At 38.2% G+C, this 10,608-nt stretch overlaps 1 pseudogene; it reads right to left on the minus strand.

Moving 5' to 3' along the window:
- Positions 1–5,941: 5,941 nt before the first annotated feature.
- Positions 5,942–6,988, minus strand: LOC131491105 (14-3-3 protein zeta/delta-like; annotated as a pseudogene).
- Positions 6,989–10,608: the final 3,620 nt, after the last annotated feature.

Raw genomic sequence — 10,608 nt, forward strand, 5'->3', positions numbered from 1 at the left:
GGGCCCTTTTCACTCCCTTCTGCTGGCAAGGTTGTATGTTTTTTAGATGCATACGCCATAACATAGATCACAGGTCCCCTGTAAGGGACCTCTCTGCCTGGTCACAGTCTCAGTCACTTCACTGTGTTTTATTCTGCTCATGCTGACTACTCTGGCTATAGGGGTCATGCTTGTCAGTCTGATTCTAGGCCATGCAAGCCATGCACTGACTTTCACATATCTTGAATCTTACTAGTTTTATTAATGACAGTTTTCTCTGAGTTTGACTATAAGTATTAATTTTGTCCATCTACAGATAGAAAAGACCACATATATACCACCTTCATTTGGGGCAATAAAGGATTGCCTTTCTGACAGAGTTATAGTGAATAGTACAGGAAACATTAACACTGTATTTAAAGGGTTTCTTCTGTTCCCCTAGTTCACAAGTATCTTCCAGTATATGATATGAGAAATAAATCTCAGTTCAGAAAGAATTTCCCATTAAAAAAATACTTTAGAACTTTGAATTCTTTATTTCCCTTCCATTATAGGAACAGGTGAAAATTGACCAAAGTCATGTGAAGGCCTGGCAAACAATTAAAAAGCATGTAAGCAAACAAACTATGACAGTGGATAAAAAAAAAAAAAAAACTATTTGTGACCTATTTCTTTTATTCCTCCAGCTTACTGTGGATGTGGTTTTTAATTCTGCCTGCTGAGATAATATGCTCCTGGGACCATGATCTTTCAGAAGAGTATCTAATTTAGTCACAGCTATGACTAACGTGACTCTTGGGGCGCTTCAAATTTACAAAGACACACTGTGAAAAACTGACTGGCAGTAGACTAGTTGGAATTACTTGGTTCAAGAATGGTTTGGTGTTTTCTGCCTCCACTGATTCTTGGGAAGAGAAAAGGAAATGACATTTGTAGAATGCATACTTGACCAGGCACTGTAGTAAGTTCTTTTATTTTTTAAGTTTATTTTTATTTGTTTTGAGAGAGAGAGAGAGAGAGAGACAAAGAGAGAGAAAAACATGTGTGAGTGGGGGAGGGGCAGAGAGAGAAGGAGAGAAAGAATTCCAAGCAGACTGCACGCTGTCAGCACAGAGCCCAGTGCAAGGCTCCATCTTACCAACCATGAGATCATGACCTGAACCAGAATCAAGAGTTGGACACTTAACCAACTGAGCCACCCAGGTGCCTCTGGCATCATAGTAGTTCTTTAAATATTACAGCTATCTTATAATGAAGACATTGTTTCCCTAATTTTCCAGATGAGGAAAGTGAACCTCAAATAGCTTCATAAATTTTCCAGAATTGCACAGCAAGTAAATAGAAGGCCAAGGAAGAATCCCTTTTCTGACTTCAAAGCCCATTTGGTGACATCTTTTAACAGTTATAATTATGGACTGAGGATATAGTTGAGTTATTCTGGATATTTCTGCCTCCCTTTGCAACTCATACCATACCACTTATTCCTTCCCACCACCATTCAAGGAGACTTCATCCTTCAAGAGATTCTCAAAAAAGGGAGGGTCTTTCAGCACTGGAGACCTGCATAATTTGTAGTGGACAAAGACATAAGAAATACTTTTCTGTGATGTCTCTGTGTATATTCTTTGACCATCCTCTTTTTCCCTTCCTAATACAAGGAAGGCTATGAGAAGCTAATCTGTAACTATTACTATCCATCCATCTAGCTTTAGAAGACACTATATAGATTATGCTGGTATATGAACCGCTAAGTGCCAAACTTACAAATGTTAAATGTTGTTAAGAGTTCACAGGTGACATCAAGAATGGTTGTCATGGGGGAGGTTGGCATAAGTGTTGTGAAACTGACAGGTGCTTGAAGAATGCTACGTTTTGATAGGATGAGATAAGGAGGTAAACATAGGTATTTCAAGATCAGAAAAGTATGAGCAATCCTTTTAATGAATACCTCTAATGAAAACTTATAAATAAATGAATATGCGTGGTGAATTGGGTTACCTCCACCAAGTGACTTAATTGTCAGAAGCTATTCATTGGTACCATCAAAATATAACAAGTAAAATTTGAGTGTACACTATATGTCATATACTATACAACACTCTTTTATTACATGCATTAACATATTTAATTTTCACAGTAATCCCATATGGTAGGCACTGTAATCATCTCCATTTTCAGATGAGCAAACTTATAAACAGAGAAGTGAAATAATTGCCATATACCTAGACAATGGTAGATCTAGAGAAATCTGGCTCCAAAGTCTATGCTCTTAAGCCCTAACCTAGGCACAGGTGTGACACATTACCTTGAGAGTAGCTGAGGATAAAAGACGGTTGCAAGAATCCTCCTGTGACTGGCAGAATTCCCCTGAATTTTCAGAAATTTTTTGTTGCTATTTCCTTTCCCTTTCTCTATTTTCCCAATGGAAAAAAACCCCAAAAAACCTAATTTCTAGTTATCTGATCTTCTCATATCTGTCCTTGTAGTCTCTTTTATCACTCCCAGTCGATTCTTTTTTTCCTTGACCTCTTTTTCTTCTCTCTTCCCTTCCTCTTTCCCTCCCATCTCTGGGTTATTTGAACCTGTAACATCTCTTCCCATTTGTAGGACTGTGGCTCAGGAACTCTACTGTTCCCATGGGAATCTCCAGGGCAAGCGTGGAAAAGGTTACCATATTTCAGAAGTTGGGGACAGCTGGGAGCAGAGCTCAATCAAGGGTCAGTGTGCTTGACTCTCCTCTCCCTCCACCCATTGCTGCCTGGCCTCTTCCTGTCAACCTAGGAGGGTCCACATGCTAGAAAGAGGAGAGTCCTTAACAAAGGGAATCAACCCAGAGCCTGTGCCAGGATGGGTTTCGCCTCCCCTGCGGCTGTTTTTGTTACCTTGCCAAGCACATCAGTGGATGGATTTATTTGTACAGGAGGTAAAGCCAAGAGAATCTGGGCATAATATTCCAGCAACTCTATCTTAGTTTTCTGGAACTGGAAACCCAGACCTGTCTAGAAATTTTCACCAGGTATTTGAATGGGTGTCTTTGCTTCTAAAAATGGAAGAAAAGAAACAAACAAAAAAGATTTTTTTGATGGAAATGGAACCACTAATTTCAATCTAGAGGTTCTGAGTTGGTTGGAGTTACCCAGGTGGTTTTTATTATGTCTCTTTCTGATTGCTGGTTGCCTCCTACAGAAAGAAAGGCAGAGAAGTTTCAACATTATAGACATTGGTTGAGTGCCCATCATGTGTCTTCATTTTACAAAGTACTGAAAAATGTAGGGGAGGGGGTGGGATTTGAGACTAAAACCAAACAAACATTCCTAAAATGATATATAAAAATAAGTAAGGACTACAACAATATCAAAACAGTAGTAGGTTTAAAGTTACTACATTTAAAAAACTCTGAGGAGCTCCTTTTCAGGAATTTTATTAAAAACTAAGCTACAAAACAGTAGAAATATTACTCTGCTGACTCACTTGCCTTGGTACTAGATTTGGTGACTAATAACTACTGATTTGCAACATAAGTTTCATTTTCATAGGAAGAAAATTCATTATTACTGCAGTTATACGGAAGAATGTATTATAGGTTGTATAGTAATAAAAATGGCAGCAGTGTTGAACAGGGCCTAAATCTCAAAGTGACTACTTTAAACAAAATAACTTTCATCTGAGAGTATTATGTTTTTGAATGCCTGTTTAAAAATAAAGTTGCACTGGGGCACCTGGGAGGTTCAGTCAGTTAAGCCTCTGACCCTTGGTTTCGGCTCAGGTCGGGATCTCATAGTTGTGACATCGAGCCCCTATTGGGCTCCATGCCGACAGTGTGGAGCCTACTTAGGATTCTTTCTCACCTCTCTCACTGCCCCTCTTCCCACTCGTGCTCTGTCTTAAAAAAAAAAAAAAGCACTAAAAACGCTCACTGTTTTTCCCAAAGTTAACTATCATGTTGTTTATTTTTGTCTAGTTTTCCATGTACATGTTGCTCATTCAGCCCAAGCTTTCTTTCTAAGCACTAAAGCTCCTCTTCTTACTGTCAGATCTCATTGGTAATAGATGAGTTCCACTTTTTTCCCTTGGAAACATCCCTCCTAGATTTTCCATCTTGCTGATCCAGTATAACTAACTGACTGCTTTCTAAGTCTACTATACCATAGTTTTCTTGGGATCTGTCTTCATCTCTACCCTGGGGATACTTTCTTTTGTTGAAGATTTTCTGTATCCTGGGTTGCATGTCTTTCTCATAGTGTCCCCCAAACCAGAGCCTTTCTGAGTCAATCTCCACCTAGAGTAATGTCCTATTTTGTTTTGGTGGACTGGGGATATAGGCTAGGGGAGGACAACTAAACTCTGAATACTCCCATTACAGACTCAAAACTCCATCCTCTTGTGCTCACGCTACCTTGCCCTTTAGTCTTCAAAGTCACCTGGTACCTCTAATTCCTGAATCTTTCTAGAGTTTAGCAGAACAAACATGCTTACTTTTCCTTGGCATCTCTCTTTCCACGTAGTTGGGCTTCACCTTTCTCTGCCATACTGAGTCAGTCGCTATTTGTTCCATCTTTTTTCCATCTTTCAAAACTTTGTTTCCTTTCCTCTTCTCTTTGTCCTGAGGAGTTTATACCTTGCTGTTGTTGTTATGATAAACTTTGTATTAAACTTGGTAAAAGCCCATTTGCTGCCAAGAGGAAATAAGGAAAGAATTTCCAAAAATTTCCAACAATTTCCTTTAGAGAAGTTTCAGAACAAAAGACTAATTGGCATGACATGGTATAGAGAAAGTAGTTGAAACATCCACTCATAAAACTTTTATTCCACTTACATGAACTTAACACACTTGTTCTTAACAACTTAGACTGTTCATGAAAATTTCATAGGACATTAAACAAACCTAGCCATCATCTCAGTTATTTCCCTGTTAACTGTTTTTACAGCACATGCATGTTAGGCAAGTATTCCCACCTCCCCCTGTCCCCCCCCACACACAAAAGAAATCACAAAAGCAAAAAAAAAATCCTAAAAATGTTAAATACATGGGATTTTTGTTTTGCTGCTGTTCTTGAAATACATAAAGTAATGGAATTAACCAATTTATTTTTACTGCATCTTTATTGTACATTTGTTCTTAGGTTGCCTAAAACATTTACGTACAAATAAAATGAGTATAGCAAATATAACAAAAGCAAACAGCAGGTAACTTTACAAATAATGGAATATGAACTGTTTCTGCCTTTATCTAGAGTAAATTGGTCTGCGACTAAAGGAACACTTCTGCAACTATAGTCCAAGGTGTGTACACTGAGAATGAGTATTCCACAGTTACACATGGTTCAACATGTAAAATCCATGGGATACCCATTTCTACTACAGCCTTGTAAGTGCTCCAAACCTTAAAGTACCCACAATAACTGTGTCTGGAAACAATTATTCCTTTTTTTTTTCCTTTTACTTTTTTTACTTTTTTTACTTTTTTAATTTTTTTAATGTTTATTATTGAGAGAGAGAGAGCATGAGCAGAGAGAGAGGAAAACACAGAATCCAAAGCAGGCTCTAGTCCGAGCTGTCAGCACAGAGTCTGGCGTGAGGCTCAAACTCACAACCGCGAGATCATGACCTGAGCTAAAGTCAGACCCTCAACTGACTGAGCTACCTAGGCACCCCATGGAGCCAATTATTCCTTTTATTCCCCACCAGGATAAACCAGTATGTAGGCAGTTTTCTCCGCTGAGACATGGTAGCAGTTTTAATCTGGCCTTTGTGAGACCACAATGTACCAAGTATTATGCCAAACGTTTATAACTAGTATAAAAATTCCACATCCCCATATTTGCCAACTCAAGATGAAAACAGATAACTCCCTAAATGTTAACTGGTTCTACTCCCCTGATGGTAAACATAAAAGCCACATGAGAAAAATGGAAATTTAAAAAGAAGTAACATAAACCTGTCATAAATTGTAAACAAAAAATTATTTGTGGGACAGCATGGGTGACAAATGGCCCACTGTGTAAATTTTAGAATGAGGCAGGCAAAAGTCAGAAGGCTGGTGAGTTTCCCTTCCTCCTCCTGCTTCAGCTTCATCTCCTTGGGTATCTGATGTCCACAATGTCAAGTTGTCTCTCAGTAATTACATTATTAGCATTCCATCTTTTTATGACTCGTCACTTAATGTGTCAAGTTCAGCAATGGCTTCATCAAAAGTTGTATTTACAAGAGAGCAGGATTTCTCTGGGGAGTTCAGAATCTCCAAATAGAAGACAGAGAAGTTAAGGGCCTGACCCAATCTGATAGGATGCTCTGGTTGCATTTCCTTTTTGCTGATTTCAAAAGCTTCTTGGTATGCTTGTTGTGACTGATCCACACACAATCCCTTTCTATCACCAGCAGCAACCCCAGGGAAGTAATGCTAGGAGTCTCCTTCCATTAAAAAAAATAATAATAATGTTTATTTATTTTTGAGAGACTGAGAAAGACAGAGCATGAGCAGGGGAGGGGCAGAGAGAGGGAGACATAGAATCTGAAGCAGGCTCCAGGTTCTGAGCTGTCAGCACAGAGCCCGATGCAGGGCTCGAACCCAGGAACCATGAAATCATGACCTGAGCTGAAGTCTGACGGACACTTAATTGACTGAGCCACCAGGCGCCCCTCCTTTCATTTTCAAATAGAAGTCTTTGCTTTCTACTTGTGAAGCACTGGGGATCAAACACTTTTCCAAAAGAGACAGTAGATCATTGCAGATTTCTCTTAGCTGGGTCTCTGTTTTCTCTCTGTATTCTCCATCCATCTGTTGTTGTTTCTCAGCATTTTACGTCTTTTGCTCGATACTTGAGACGATCCTCCATGAAGACCTATGGGCTCCTACAACATTTTTATAAGCAACTGAGATCAGACTCCTCTCCTCAATGGATAATTCAGCTCCTTGCTCAGTTACAGATCTCATGAAGGCTGTCATGTAATCATATTGTTTAGCTTGCTCGGTCAGTTTGGTCCCCTGCCCCAGCTCATTTTTATCCATGACCACATGTTTTGTGTTCAGAGTGGGTGGCAGTGGATGGATGAGGGCTCAGTGCTCTCTGGGCAGCACTGTAAGTAAGGCTGAGGCTCTCAGGAGTTTATCTTTAAAAAAAATAGATTTTATTTTTTAGAGCAGTTTTAGGTTCACAGCAAAATTAAGCAGAAAGTACAAAGTTTTCATGTGCTCCCAGCCCCACACATTCACAGCTTCCCCAACACTCAATGTACCACACCAGAATGGTGTGTTTGCTATAACTGGTGAATCTACATGGACACATCATTGTCACCCAAAGTCCATAGTTCTCACTAGAGCTCAGTCTTGAGTTGTACATTTTCAGGTTTTAACAAATGTACAATGACATGTATCCACCACTGTAGTATATTTCAGAACTGTTTCACTGTCCTAAAAATCCCCTGTGCTCTGCCTATTATACCCTCTGCCCCTCATCCTTTGGCAAACACTGATCTTGGAGTCTCCATATTTTTGCCTTTTCTAGGATATCATATAATTGGAATCATACAGTATGTATCAGAATGGCTTTATGCACTTAGTAGTATACATTTAAGATTCTTCCATGCCTTTTCATGGCTTAATAGCTCATTTCTTTCTAGTGTTGAATAATATTCCATTGTATGGATATGCCAGTTCATTTATCCATTCACCTACTGAAGGCCATTTTGGTTACTTTCAAATTTTGACAATTATGAATAAAACTTCTATAAATAGCTGTATGCAGGCTTTTGTGTGTACGTAAGTTTTCAACCTATTTGGGTAAATACCAAGAAGCACATTGTTGGGATGTATGGTAAGAGAGCATATTTAATTTTGTAAGAAACTACCAACCTGTCTTGCAAAGTGGCTGTTCCATTTTGCATTCCTACCAGCAATGAATGCAAATTCCTGTTGCTCCACATCCTCACCAGCATTTGGTGTTGTCAGTGTTTGGGATTTTGGCCATTTTAATAGGTGTGTAGTGGTACCTCATTGCCTCGATGATGTATGATGTGGCATATCTTTTTTAAAGTTTATTTATTTATTTTGAGACAGAGAGAGAATGAGCTGGGGAGGGGCAGAGAGAGAGGGAGAGAGAATTCCAAGCAGGCTCTGTGCTGTCAGCATGGAGCCTGATGCAGGGCTTGAACCCACAAACCATGAGATCATAATCTAAGCCAAGTTGGCCAACTGAGCCACCAAGGCGACCAGAGTATCTTTTCATATGCTTATTTGGTATCTATTTTTGTTCTTTGGCATGGGTTCTGTTAAGCTCTTTGGCCCATTTTAAAATAGTTTTTCTTTTCTTATTGTTGAGTTTTAAGTTTTTTGTATATTTTCATATCAGTTAATTATCAGACATATCATTTACAAGTATTTTTTCCCATATTGTGGTTTGTCTTTTCATGTTCCTAACAGTGTCTCTCATAGAGAAGTTTTTAATTTTAATGAAGTCTAGCTGATTAATTATTTCTCTCCCTGCCTTTGGGGCTGTATCTAAAAAGTCATCAGCACACCCAAGGTCATCTAGATTTTCTTCTATATTATCTTCTAGGAGTTTTATATTTTTGCATTTTGCATGTAGATCTATCTTCCATTTTTAGTTAATTTTTGTGACAGGTGTAAAGTCTGTGTCTAAGTTCATTTTTTTGCATGTGGTTGTCCAGTGGTTCAGCACCATTTGTTAAAAAGGCAGTTTTGGGGTGCTTCGGTGGCTCAGTCGGTTGAGTGTCTGACTTCAGCTCAGGTCATGATCTCATGGTTTGTGGGTTCAAGCCCCACATTGGGCTCTGTGCTGACAGCTCAGAGCCTGGGGCCTGCTTTCGATTCTGTGTCTCCTTCTCTCTCTGCCCCTCCACTCACACTGTGTGTCTCTCTCAAAAATAAATAAACATTAAAAAAATTAAAAATAAAAATAAAAAGACAATTTTTGCTGCATTTTGTTGCCTTAGGTCCTTTGTCAAAGATCAGTTGACAGTATTTGTGATGGTCTGTTTCTTAGCTCTCTATTCTGTCCCACTGGTTTGTCTATTTTTCGTCAATATCATACTGTGCTGATTATTATAGCTTTGAGTAAGTTTTGAAATATGACAGTGTCAGTCCTCTGACTTTGTTTTTCTCCTTCAATATTATGTTGGTTATTTGGTGTCATAAATCAGATATCCATAAAATAATTTGCTGGGATTTTTATTGGAATTGCATTTAATCTATCGAGTTAGAAGGAATTCACATTGTGACAATATTGAGTCTTCCTATCCATGAATATGGAATATCTATCCAAATTTTAGTTCTTTGATTTCTTTCATCACAGCTTTGTAGTCTTCCATATATATCTTGAATGCATTTTGTTAGATTTATACCTAAGTATTTCATTTTGGGGACTGCTAATGGTTTTGTGTTTTTAATTTTAAATTCCAATTGCTCATTGCTCAGATATAGGAGAGTGAATGACTTTGGTATGTTAACTCTGTATCTTGCCACCTTGTTATAATTACTTATTAGTTCCAGGAGGTTTTTTGTTGATTCTTTGGGATTTTCCACACTGACAGCCATGTCATCTGTGAACAAACACAGTTTTATTTCTTTCTTCTTAATCTGTATACCTTTTTTTCCCCCTTTTCTTCTCTCATTACATTAGTTTGGACTTCCAGTCTTTCTAGTACTGTTAAAAAGCAGTGGTGAAAGGGCACATCCTTGCCTTGTTCTTGGTCTTAGTGGGAAAGCTTCTAATTTTTCACTATTAGGCATGATGTTAGAAGCAGGATTTTTGTTTTATTTTATTTTGTTTGTTTGTTGTAGATTTTATTTATCAAGTTGAGGAAGTTCCCTCTATTCCTAGTTTGAATGGGATTTTATTAAATTCTTTTTTTTTTTTGCATCTACAGGCATGTGAGATATGAGCATGTGATTTTTTTTTTTTCTTTAGCCTGTTAAGGTAATGGATTACATGAATTTTTGAATGCTGAACCAACCTTACCTGCCTGGAATAACTCCCACTTGGTCATGGTATAATAATTCTTTTTATACATTATTAGAGGATTTTGCATCTTTTTGCATGGGAGATATTAGTCTGTAGTTTTAATTTTCTTATAATATTTTTGTCTGATTTGGGTATTAGGGTAATGGCATCATAGGGCTTTTTCACATTGTTTTAGTTGAAAAGTGTTGTTTTCTTCCTGTGCCTGGAAGTATTCCACTTCAGCTTCTGCAGAAAGAGGATACATGGCGGAGATGGGGTTAACTTGGGCTTTGGAGTAGCAAAAGGGAAGAAGGCAGTAGATGATAGTGGCCAAGAATGCAGGCTGAAGATTCAAATGAGACCTGATACAAGTCTTGGCTGTACAATTTACCAGCTAGCTGACCATGAGTAAATTATTGAAACACTCTAAGCCTCAGACTCCTCATTTGTGAAATGAGCATAGTAATATACCTGTCTCATAAAGTTGTCAAGAGGATTATTGAGATAAAATGGGTAAAACACATAGAATTAATACCCAGCCTTCAGTAAGCATTTGATAAATGTTAGATATTAATTTTAAAAAAATGCAAGGGACAATGGTAAACTTCTTTAGATGGATAAACATTGAGATAATGACCAGAATAGCAAGGATTTAAACCAGAATGTGCCA

The sequence above is a fragment of the Neofelis nebulosa genome, chromosome 2 (genome assembly GCF_028018385.1).
Source record: "Neofelis nebulosa isolate mNeoNeb1 chromosome 2, mNeoNeb1.pri, whole genome shotgun sequence".
In the NCBI taxonomy this organism is placed as follows: Eukaryota; Metazoa; Chordata; class Mammalia; order Carnivora; family Felidae; genus Neofelis; species Neofelis nebulosa.